Source organism: Quercus lobata, chromosome 2 (assembly GCF_001633185.2).
Source record: "Quercus lobata isolate SW786 chromosome 2, ValleyOak3.0 Primary Assembly, whole genome shotgun sequence".
NCBI classification, from domain to species: domain Eukaryota; kingdom Viridiplantae; phylum Streptophyta; class Magnoliopsida; order Fagales; family Fagaceae; genus Quercus; species Quercus lobata.
In genome coordinates, this window is record NC_044905.1 from 47,245,230 (window position 1) to 47,256,984 (window position 11,755).

The 11,755-nt window shown below is 38.7% G+C and overlaps 1 pseudogene; it reads right to left on the bottom strand.

Annotated features, from left to right (window-relative positions):
• Positions 1–1,651: 1,651 nt before the first annotated feature.
• Positions 1,652–1,762, bottom strand: LOC115978484 (annotated as a pseudogene).
• Positions 1,763–11,755: the final 9,993 nt, after the last annotated feature.

The following is an 11,755-nucleotide window of genomic DNA, read 5'->3' on the forward strand; positions in this document are numbered from 1 at the left end:
AACGTAACACCTCATATGACATTCCAATGACTACGTTGTTAGTTGGTAAGGACACATTAAAGTTAGAAGATGTTTAAACAAAATGTAAAGTACATGTTTTTATTGGATTTATTCAATAAAAAAATTTTATGCATTTTCTTCCATTTTTAATCCTTTTTTTTTTTTTTTTTGGCTTAATTGTATTTGAGATAGAAAGTACTTGAGCCTTGATTATTTTGGTAAAAGTTTCTTCTGAGCCAACTTGCAAACTTATGTGACTTGTATAGCTTGTGTGTGACTCATGGCAGAAGATCCAGAGTGACTGCTGACTAGGCAAGTTGAAACCAATCCAGGTCACTACAAGATCATAGATTGCATGCTAGCAGACTGCTCTGTTTTTTCCTAATTTGCTTTTTGTGCTTGCCTTATATAATCCAACACACACACACACACACACACTTTGTGCATATTGCATTTGTCTATAGAGAATGATATGAGTATAACCTTAGAGCTAGACCACATTTCATCCATCCCACATTGTAGAGAAAGAGAAAGCCTTTCCCTTGAACCTAAAACACTCTCATCCTCTCTTCTCCATTTCTATCAACCTTGTCATCCTATTGAGAGAATTTTTATTTCCTTCATCTGCTTGATAAATAACTAACCATTGTGAGATATGAGTGAAGTTATGCAAACTTAGGGTGTCATCTCAAATTCAATATCATTGGTGGTTCAAGGATAGTGTCTACAAGAAGCTTGGTGGAGAAATGACTCCAAGTAGTTGGTTGCTAGCTAGAGCTTGGAGAGCTCAAGTACATTAGGGATATAGGATTGGAAGGTTCATAGTGTCTGTTGTATTGCAACTATTCATCTAGTGGAGATTTTTTGACGATGTGGTAGGAGGAGAGGTTTTTCCTCCCAAAGGCTTGGGTTTCCTCTTCCTACACGCTTCCTTGTTTTTAGCTCTAGTTTGCATTTTATTTTTTGCATTTCCATATTGCTATTTACTTATTTTAGTCTTTAGTTGCTTTGTGCTTGTTATATGGAATTTGGTTAATCACTTATATGTGACTAATTGTTAGTTTTAGATTAAAAGTTATAAAGCCCAAAAAAAAAAAAAAAAAGATTTTTAAGTTCTAAACATGTGCTAGTGTAGACACTGCATTTTGTACCCCTTACAACTAGGGCCCTCATTCCCTAATGATGCTGAAATTCTAAGACTCAAGGTTGGTTTAGGGCCCAATCAGATGTTAATTGACTTGAGAAATGTTAAAATGGAAAATATAACTTTTAATGACCAAATAAATCTATTTTTGGAAAAGTAAAGCCAAGGAAACCCTTGGCCTGCATGTGTAGGAATCAACTTGTGTACGCAGCCATGATGCATGTGCATGTAGGCACAAACTTGTGTGTGCATGTAGGGTTCTAGAAACTATGAAAGGCAAGTATTCTGCATTAAAAATTGAGGTTTGGAACGAATTCCACATCGTCTAGGAGCCGTTCCAAACCCCCATTTTCACAATATATTTAGCCATACATGGTACCTTTTCAAAACACATAGAAATCCTAAGGGAAAATGCTAAGATTCACTAGAAATAGTGAATCAAAGAGGGAGTTTTTTCTCAAAACATCCTCAAGTCAATTTTAGTTTGATTGAGGCCTTTTTTGGCCTTGATCTTCGAGTTTAAAATTACTAATCACTTTTTTATTGATTGTGAATAGATTTTAAGCTGATAAGAACAGATACTACACTTGATCTTAGCCAAAAGGCCAAGAAAGGTATGATTGTGAATAGATTTAACTAAGGGGAACAAACAAAAAACAAGCATGAAGAGCTTCTATTTTGAGGTATTAGTTCTAAGCTTTTTCTTTCATTTTCTTTAGTTTAATTCTATTTTTGTTTGTTTCTTTGCTCTATTTTTTGTGCTTGCTGCGTTTTTGGGCTAGGGTTTGTAAGCAACCCTATGCACGCATGCATTCTACATGCATGCGTGGGTCAAAGTATGTGTACGTATGTAGCTGACCCATGTGCACAGGCCTCTGCATGCACATGCATATTGCTGCCCAAAAAACCTAATTCGGGTTTTGGCTTCATTTTCTTTGCTTATTTCACATGTTATGCCTCTGTTTTGATTACTTTTTATAGATATTAGTCCCTGTTCTATGTTTATTGTTTATTTGCCTTTCACATGTTTAAATTAGGTTATATGTAAGCCTATATGCAATGCTTTGAATGATAACATGGTTTGTTTGTTACCCATATTCCTCCCTTGATTTAATGTTTACATGCTTCTGCCTTGGATGTGATATGATGACATGATGCTAGATGAATGCTAGGTTGATATGAGATGTCATGTATGCTAGGCTTGGGTTGTGATATGCCATGATAGATGAATGATTAGGTTTTGGGATAATTGATGTTATGATTGTATGCTTAGATGTATGTTAGTGTGTGTGTGAGTATAAATACAATATTGAATATGCTTTTAATAGTGCTAAGGCATAAGACACAATGAGTGGAAGCCAACCCTAGGGTTATGTAGTTTTGGGTGCCTAACACCTTTCCAAAATTAAACATAAACTCTAAACCCATACTATGTGAATGCTCGAAAATGTGTGAAAAGCACAAGAGCTATTTAGACCCCCAATTTAAAGTTACGGCTCAATTGATTTTACTCTAACTTAATACTAAGTGCGGAATAGAGTAAATGCGAGTGGATAAACAAATAAGCTACTCTAACCCATAATCATTATAACACAACAGTAAAATGAAAGGTAAAAGAGTATGGAAGAAGAATGCAAACACAAGGAAACACGCCGATGTGTTATCGAAGAGGAAACCGAAGAACTCGGCGAAAAACCTCTTCGCCGCCCTCCAAGCAGTAATCGATCCACTAGACAATTAGCTGGGATACATGGGTTAGTAAGAGACCCTCCAAGCCTAATTTACCTGATGTACCTAAGCCCTCCAAGCTCCTACTTCAACAAGGCTTCTTGGAACCGTGTCTTGTTTAGCTTTCCAGATCCCGCAATACGCCCGATTGTATCCGCCAAAGCCTGGCTTCTTCCAATGCTTCCCAACAGCACCAAAACCTCACTTGACACTCTAAAAGGGTGTGATAAGTTTTTGGGCTATCAACCTCTCAATGGTATGGAAATGGAAAGGTAGTTGTTGAGGAAAATCCACAAGCAATTGTGTAGAAAAATGTGGGTATAGCAATCTCTAACTCTCAAGGTTTGTGGCTAGGGTTTTCTCTCTGAAGCACACCTCAACATTTATGGGTAATGTGGGTATATATAGTGTGGGTACAGAAAGTGTGTATCAGATAGGACAATTTAGCAAAATAGAATGTTTCGCGAGTGTCTTGCGAGAAGGCCTTACTCGCGAGCTACTCGCAAAACACAACTATCTCCATCCAGTCCTGACTCTTCGTATTCCAATCATGTGTAGGGCACATGTATCATTTCGTGAGATGCTTAGTCGTGAGCTACCTGTGAAAACTCTTCAATCTTCAATTTGCTTGAGTCTTCACATTCTCTCTCTCTCACACACAACCCTTACAATTAAATCCTACATTAAATACAGGGTACAAAAGATTGAACATAATTACCTTCAAATTTGGCATGGAATTAAAGCCAACAAAACATATAGTTGTAAATTACAAATTTACAATCTCCCCCTTTGGTTATTTCATGACAAAACCCCTAAAACAGACTCTAGACTTAAACGTGAGTTTGGGAACAGTGGTAAAACTCACTCACACCTAATCTAGAAGCTGTGAAGCACTTGCACGTATATACCTGTAACCTGAAACACTTGCACACAAAGAAAACTTTCATTAAGCTTATAATAAGTAAAATACATGGTACGTACATGAGTAAGTAAAGTGCAATCAAGTTTGTAAACACTATAAAACATGTAAGCATATCTTGAACATACGAGAACAATCATTAAAGAATGACTACAATGAACATTTAACTACTAAATGCTCATCCAGACACGTAATGCAATTAAGATCACTCACAAGGATCAATTGCATGTCCAACACACAACCAATGCAGAAAACACGAAGTATTTGCATCTAGGATACAAAATCCTACTAGGGTACAAGTGAGAGGTACTAAAGATATATAATCAACATCTAAAAGTACTAAAAAATGCTACAAAGCATTGAGATAAACACAACAACTGAATATAAACTGAAATTAAAAACAAAGTACTAAAGCTTTAAAAGAAAGCAAAAAAAACTGTAAACAAGCAGCTATAAAAGTTAAAATAAATAATGCTAAACTACCTGTATGAACCAATGTTTCTAGGCCTAAGCTATGCTCCCCCTGAACTGTACAAGCTCCCCCTCAAAATTTTCTCCCCCTTTTTGACTGGAATGGCCAAAGAGGCTAGAACTAGTTGGACTCTGAATCTAAACCATGGTCTATGGATAAGTCCTCGATATGAGAAGATAATGCCGTGATCTGGCCTTGAACGTATGCAAACTGGTTCGCAGTGTGCTGCACATGGGAGTCAAGCATGGTAAACATCTGGTCCACTTTAGCTAAAAGGCGATCAAGTTTGTCTGGTCCTCGTGCTGGTGTTGAAGAAGATGGCTGAACTGATGTCTCTGGTGCAGAAGTGAATCTATCAATCTCCTCCTCTGTATCGCCACCCTCCTTCTTAACATGATCTTGTGGTATTGAAGACACACTGGTTCTGGAGCCTTTGATGTGGGCTATGCTCTGAGTCACTGTATGTGCACCAATGGCGTAGCCTCTTTAAACTACAGTGAGACCACTCGGAAGTTTGAGTCTTGACTTTGCAATGAGGCCCATTATAAGTGAGGGGAATGGCATGACTGTTCTAGAGTTATGCTTCTCTATGCTCTTCTTCAACAGATGGAGTGTGAGAAACATGTGAAAATTGTGAAAAACACAGGAGCTATTTAGACCTCCAATTTAAAGTTACGACTCGATTGATTTTACTCTAACTTAATACTAAGTGTGGAATAGAGTAAATGCGAGTGGATAAACAAACAAGTTACTCTAACCCATAATCATTATAACACAACAGTAAAATGAAAGGTAAAAGAGTATGGAAGAATAATGCAAACACAAGATAACATGCTGATGTGTTATCGAAGAGGAAACCGAAGAACTCAACAAAAATCCTCTTTGCCACCCTCCAAGCGATAATTGATCCACTAGACAATCAGTTGGGATACATGGGTTAGCAAGAGACCCTAATCTACCCGATGTACCTAAGCCCTCCAAGCTTTTACTCCAACAAGGCTTCTTGGAATCGTGTCTTATCTAGCTCTTCGGATCCCGCAATACGCCCGATTGCATCCGCTAAAGCTTGGCTTCTTCCAATGCTTCCTAGCAGCATCAAAACCTCACTTGACACACTGAAAGGGTGTGGTAAGTGTTTAGGCTATCAACCTCTCAATGGTATGGAAATGGAGATGTAGGAGTTGAGGAAAATCCATAAGCAATTGTGTAGAGAAATGTGGGAATAGCAATCTCTAACTCTCAAGGTTTGTAGCTAGGGTTTTTTCTCTGAAGGACACTTCAACATCTGTGGGTAATGTGGGTATATATAGTGTAGGTACAGAAAGTGTGTATCAGATAGGACAATCTGGCAAAACAAAATGTTTTGCGAGTGTCTCGTGGGAAGGCCTTACCCGCGAGCTACTCACGAAACACAGCTGTCTCCATCCTGTCCTGACTTTTCGCATTCCAGTCATGTGTAGGGCACATGCATCATTTCGCGGGATGCTTAGTCACGAGCTACCCGCGAAAACTCTTCAGCCTTCAATTTGCTTGAGTCTTCACATTCTCTCTCTCTCTCACACACAACCCTTACAATTAAATCCCACATTAAATATAGGGTACAAAAGATTGAACATAAGTACAATCAAATTCGGCATGGAATTAAACCCAACAAAACATATAGTTGTAAATTACAACTTTACACTATGGTAGTATGATCAAACGGTCCTTCCACAAGAGGACGCTATATTCATGGTTCCTAAACCATTATAAAACTAGGTGGTGACCCCTCGGCAACTCCATTGGGGATTGTGAGTTTAATTCCTATGTGTCCTATGTCTTAACCTTAATAAAGGCTTATTCAATACTTGTTTGCACACACATCACTTGGTTCTATTGTCCATTTTGCCTCAGTTGGTGATAAGTGGGAAGATGGAAGGCTCCATTCAGGCCCAAGTCTTTCGAAGTTCATCCCACCAACTCACGATCTTTGCCATTGCCTATGATAGGCTTTGAGTATGTTAAAGGTTTGCCAGCAATCCACAATGGTCCACTTAGGCCCTTGGTTGGAATCATGACCCACTTAGTTGTGAGTGACCTACTTATCTATCCTTGTAGCTCTAAGGAGCCTACACACACTTAGAGAGATTGTAGATCCTATCAAAAGATGGTACCTTTTTATATCACTTGTTTGTTCAACCATATATCTTGTGTTCAACCATAATTCTAAAGGACAAATAAAAGATGTAAAAAATGGAAGGATGACCCTAAAGTTATGGCATACCCTAAGACAATTAGGATAAAAGAAAGGAAGTTCTCACATGTAAGAGGCTTATCCCTAAGTACAAAGGTATATCTTAACTTGAAAGGTTCATAAGACCACAGCCTAATTGCTATCATAAGCCCAAATTAAAAGGCCATTTTGAAAAAAAGGACTTTGGGCCTAAGATAACATGTATGCTATGGACTTAGCATCCAACATTCTACAAAGTCGATATGAATTTCCCTAAATCTTGGGCTTCTTTGTTGTATGCCTAGGCCCAAAATGATGAGAACTTCATAGACCATTAGAGGAATGCTACAATATATTCTAGCTAAAGGGATACTTCAAAAAAAATGATGATATTGAAATGAAAGAGAAGAGCCCAAAAGTGATGAATACATTGTAAGTCCATGTTTGAGACAAAGGGTTGAAAATCTCTAAGTACATTCTAATGAAAGCCCATGAGAGTAAGATGAGAGCATTATCATGAACCAATGCCCTATGAAACAAGGGGCAAGGTTCATGAGAGGAAATAGAGTGATTTTGTAATTGGGCCTTCATTAAATTGGACTTGAAGACTTTCTAAGAACACTTAAAAATCTAAAAGGAACCTTTTAAATGAGACATGGACTTAATGAAAATGTGACTTCTTTTTAGGCATCGTTGCACCACCAAGGTCAAAGAAACACGTCCCCACTCCAATTTGGGTTTGAGAAAAGCACATGAGGTGTTTGGTCAAGATTAAGGACACACATCAAGAGGAAGTATCTCAAGAAACAATGGCTGCCCTAATTGATGACACAACGGCACAAAAGATCGTAAAGGCTTTGGATGAACATGGTGATACCCTTAAGAAAATGGGAGGACCTCTCTCTAAGATAGAAGTGGCTAGGCTCAAAAAGGCAGCACATATGGAGATTCCCGATGATGAAGAGGGAAAAGATTGAGATGAAAGAGACAAGGCTAATTATGGAAGGAATAAACAATTTGAGAGGCTTACTGCGGATACTGTGGCCATGAAAGAAAAGATGGAGAAAATGCAACTAGCCTTTCACAAGGCCTAAGGGATGGATGATTGTTTTTATAACATGGGGGGTATAAGCTCCAAAACCCCCATTGCACTACCTCTAAAGTTCAAGATTTCTGATGTGAAAAAAATTGATGGGACTGGAGAGCCAAAGCAACATGTTAGGAGGTATCTGAGCTTTGCTAAAATGAAAGGATTGGATGAGGAACAAACTTTGCATGCATTTCCTCTTTCACTCACCCGGGGGGGGGGGGGGGGGGGTGTTGCATTAAGGTGGTACTATAGCTTGGACCTAAATAAGACTAAGGTGTGGAATGAGCTAGTGGAGTTGTTTGTGGATCAATTCATCTTCAACACCATGATTGATGTGATTTTTAAGGGATTTGGAGACCACTAAGCAAAGAGTGGGGGAGGCATCCAATCCTATGAATGTAAGTGCCATCACACCTTAACAAATCTTAGCCTACCCAAGCTTCACAAAAAAAGGCCGCCTAGAATTTTCCGACCTAGGAATGACCTTTGCCCAAGCATATGAAATTTGACTTCCAAAGGATTCATCAAACCTTTAGATCCCACACCTATGCCTAATCCCGTACCTCTTACTTGGAACCTCAATGAGTATTGTCACTTCCACCAAAAACCAGACCATAAAACTGATAATTGCTTCCGCCTCAAACATTAAATACAAGATCTTATAGAAAATGGAACCCTCCCAAATCCCAACGTCATTACCAAACCTAACATTAGGAAGAATCCTTTTGCCTATTACCATAGAGCCCCTCCTCTATATTAGAAATGGGTGCAAATAGATGAAATTGAATGGATTATTCAAAGTTGATAGAAACCATGGAGGTTAGTGCTGTGGAAGTCCAAGGAATATGGGATGAGGAAGATGAGATTCTAAAGAATGCGGTGGTTGTATAAGGGATACTTCCCAAAGGAATGACTGAGCTAAAGAAAAGAGTCATGGAGGACAATGTGGCCAACATTACTAGGAGTGGGAAACACTACAAACCATCTCTTTTGGAGAAGGATCACCCTAGTAGGGATATAGAAGAAGGGTTTGAGCCCACAGAACCTAGAGGAAAAGAAGAGAAAGAGGAAGAAGATCAAGTTTTGACTCAATTGAAGAAAACTCAAGCTCATGTATCAGTATGGGGTTGCTTATGGCTTCTCATAAGCATCGTAGTGCTCTCTTGGATGTTTTGAATGGGAAGGAGGTGCGCATAGAAACCACATCACAAGAAGTACTATTTCTTATGGGAGTTAAGGCCCCATCTCATTCTCTTCTTGTTTTTTCCGACTAGGAGCTACCACCCGAAGGAGCAACTCACCCTAGGCCTTTGCAAATTACCATTGAATGCATGGGAGCCAAGGTTCCCATGGTGTTGATTAATAATGGATTCACATTGAATGTATGCCCTTTTAGGACTGCCTTACCATTGGCTTAGACGTGGAGACAATTATACCCTCTCCTTTGACTATTAGAGCACATGACAATACTTCAAGAAAGGTTATGGTGACTTTCAAAGCTCCTTGCAAGATTGTTCCATTGGAGACAATTGTGGAATTTCACGTCTTGGATATTACTCCCAACTACAACCTTCTTTTAGGAAGGGCATGGCTTCATCCTATTCGACTTATTCCTTCTTCTCTACACCAAAAGATGAAGATCCCATGGAAGGGACTGCTGTAGTGCTTGGTGATGGTGAAATCCTAGCACTAGTTTATGAACTTGAGGAAGGAGGAAGTGAGCTCCAAATGAGTGGCTTCGAATTTGTGAACATGCTTGATTATGGATTGAAGGATGAAGGTTTAGGATTCTTTGAAGGCTGCAAAGGAATTAAGAAGGACCTTGGTATTGTTAATGGAAACTTTGTGAAAGAAGGGGGAGACTTCCATTTTTTTGGTTTTCTAGAACTTTAGGTAGGTAAGAATGGAAAAGTGTATCCTGGTTGAAATATTCCTCAATGAGAAGCTTACTTTCAAGGAGGATCCTAATGTTGTGATCAAGGAAGTTCAAAAGGAGGTCGATTGGGTGGACTACATGGATGCTGAAGCAATGAAGACTATGCTGAAGATGAAGGGGGACGTGTTCGCCATCACCAATGAGGAACCAAGTGATCCTTCATCGTGCTTGCTGTAGGGCAACTTAATAATTGGACTTAGGTTGGGTTTTCTGAGAATGTTGGAAAGAAATTTTGTAATGCAAGTCCTAATATACTTTTCAACATTTTTAATAAGATGGATTCTGATTTGGCTTATTTTGATATGTCCTATAATATCGAAATTCTGCACTTAAATGATTCTAATGAATTTGAAAATGAAATTAATAAACAATTGAAAAAGAAAATTGAACATATGAAACCAACTTTTGAAACTCTTCAGTTGGGCAATGATGAAAATCCGCATTAAATTAAAATTGGCTTAACCCTAAATGAAAAAGAAAGAAAATATCTTAAAGAATTGCTCACGGAATTTCAAGAAGTGTTTTCATGGTCCTATGAAGATATGCCTAGTATTAATCTTGAGATAGCTCAACACCATATTGATGCTCATGCTTATATGGTACCCGTTTAGCAAAAGTTGAGGCATATGAGAACCGAATGGCTTCTAAAGGCCAAAGAAGAGGTCACTAAGCAATTGAAAGTAGGTTTCATTAAACCTGTACACCAAGCCGAATGGATAGCCAATGTTGTGCCTATACCTAAGAAAGAGGGGAAGGTAAAAAATGTGGGAGTTTAGGGATTTGGACAAGGCTTGCCCTAAGGATGACTTCCCTCTTCCACACATAAATATTTTAGTGAACAACACAACTGGTAGTGCCTTGATGTCTTTCATGGATGGTTTTTCAGGATATAACCAAATCAATATGGCTCCTAGGGATATGACCAAGGTTACCTTCACCACAGAATGGAGAATTTATTGTTACTTCGTGATGCCATTTGGGCTTAAGAATGTGGGTGTAACTTATCAAAGAATGACCCTTGTTACATGATATGATGCACAATGAGGTAGAAGCATATGTTGATGATATTTTGTGAAATCTAAGGAGAGAGAGGATCACATCATTACATGAGGAAGTTCTTCAAGAGGATTAAGGCATACAGACTAAGATTAAGCCCGCAAAAATGAACCTTTGGGGTAATCACGGGGAAGTTGTTGGGCTTCTTGGTAATTGATAGAGGGATAGAAGTTGTCCCATCAAAGATCAAAGCTATATTAGAAATGCCTCCACCTAAGAGTGAGAAAGAGATAAGGGGATTCTTGGGTAGATTGCAATAGATCAGTTGGTTCATTGCCAAAATTACTTCCACTTGTGAGCCCATCTTTAAGCTCCTAAGAAAGAATGAACCTCGTGAATGGAATGATGAATGTCAGAAAGCTTTTGAGCTCATTTAGGAATATCTCCTTCATCCACCTATCTTGAAACCCCCGATGCATGAAAAGCCATTGTTTCTATATCTCTTTATCATAGAAGATGCGTTGGAAGTATGCTTGAACAAGAAGATGATGATAAGAATGAGAGAGTCATATACTATTTGAGCAAAAGGTTCCATGATTATGAGACTAGATACACATCCATAGAAAAATCATGCTATGCTTTCATAAGGGTTGTACAGAAGTTAAGGCACATTATCCTACTGTTCCAGATATGGGTAGTAGCCAGAATGGATCCATTGAAGTACTTGTTTGAGAAGCCCACTTTGAGTGGAAGACTGTCGAGATGGTTGATCCCCTTAGCAGAATTCGATTTAACGTATATGGAAAGGAAAACTATCAAAGGGAGTGTCGTGTCAGACTTTGTGTTGAGAACCCCGTGGAAGGAGAAGATGGTAGAGAAGATTTTCCGGATGAGGACATTTTGGACATTGAGCTTAGGGCATGGAAGATGTATTTTGATGGAGCCGTGAACCAATATGGGAATGGGATAGGAGTACTTTTGATAACTCTTGAAGGATCTCACATACCCTTGGCAGTTAAGTTAAATTTCAAGACAACCAATATCATGGCAGAATATGAGGCTTGTATCGCCAGAATGGAAGCTTTTCGAGAATTGGGGGTAAAAGAGACCGAGGTCTTTGGAGATTTGACTTTGGTTATAGCTCATGCACAAACGTTGTGGAAAGTGAAGGTAGAACACTTAAAGCCCTATCTGTAATATTTAGAGGATTTAACCAAAAATGTTTGAAAAGATTGGATATACGGTCATCCCTAGAGCT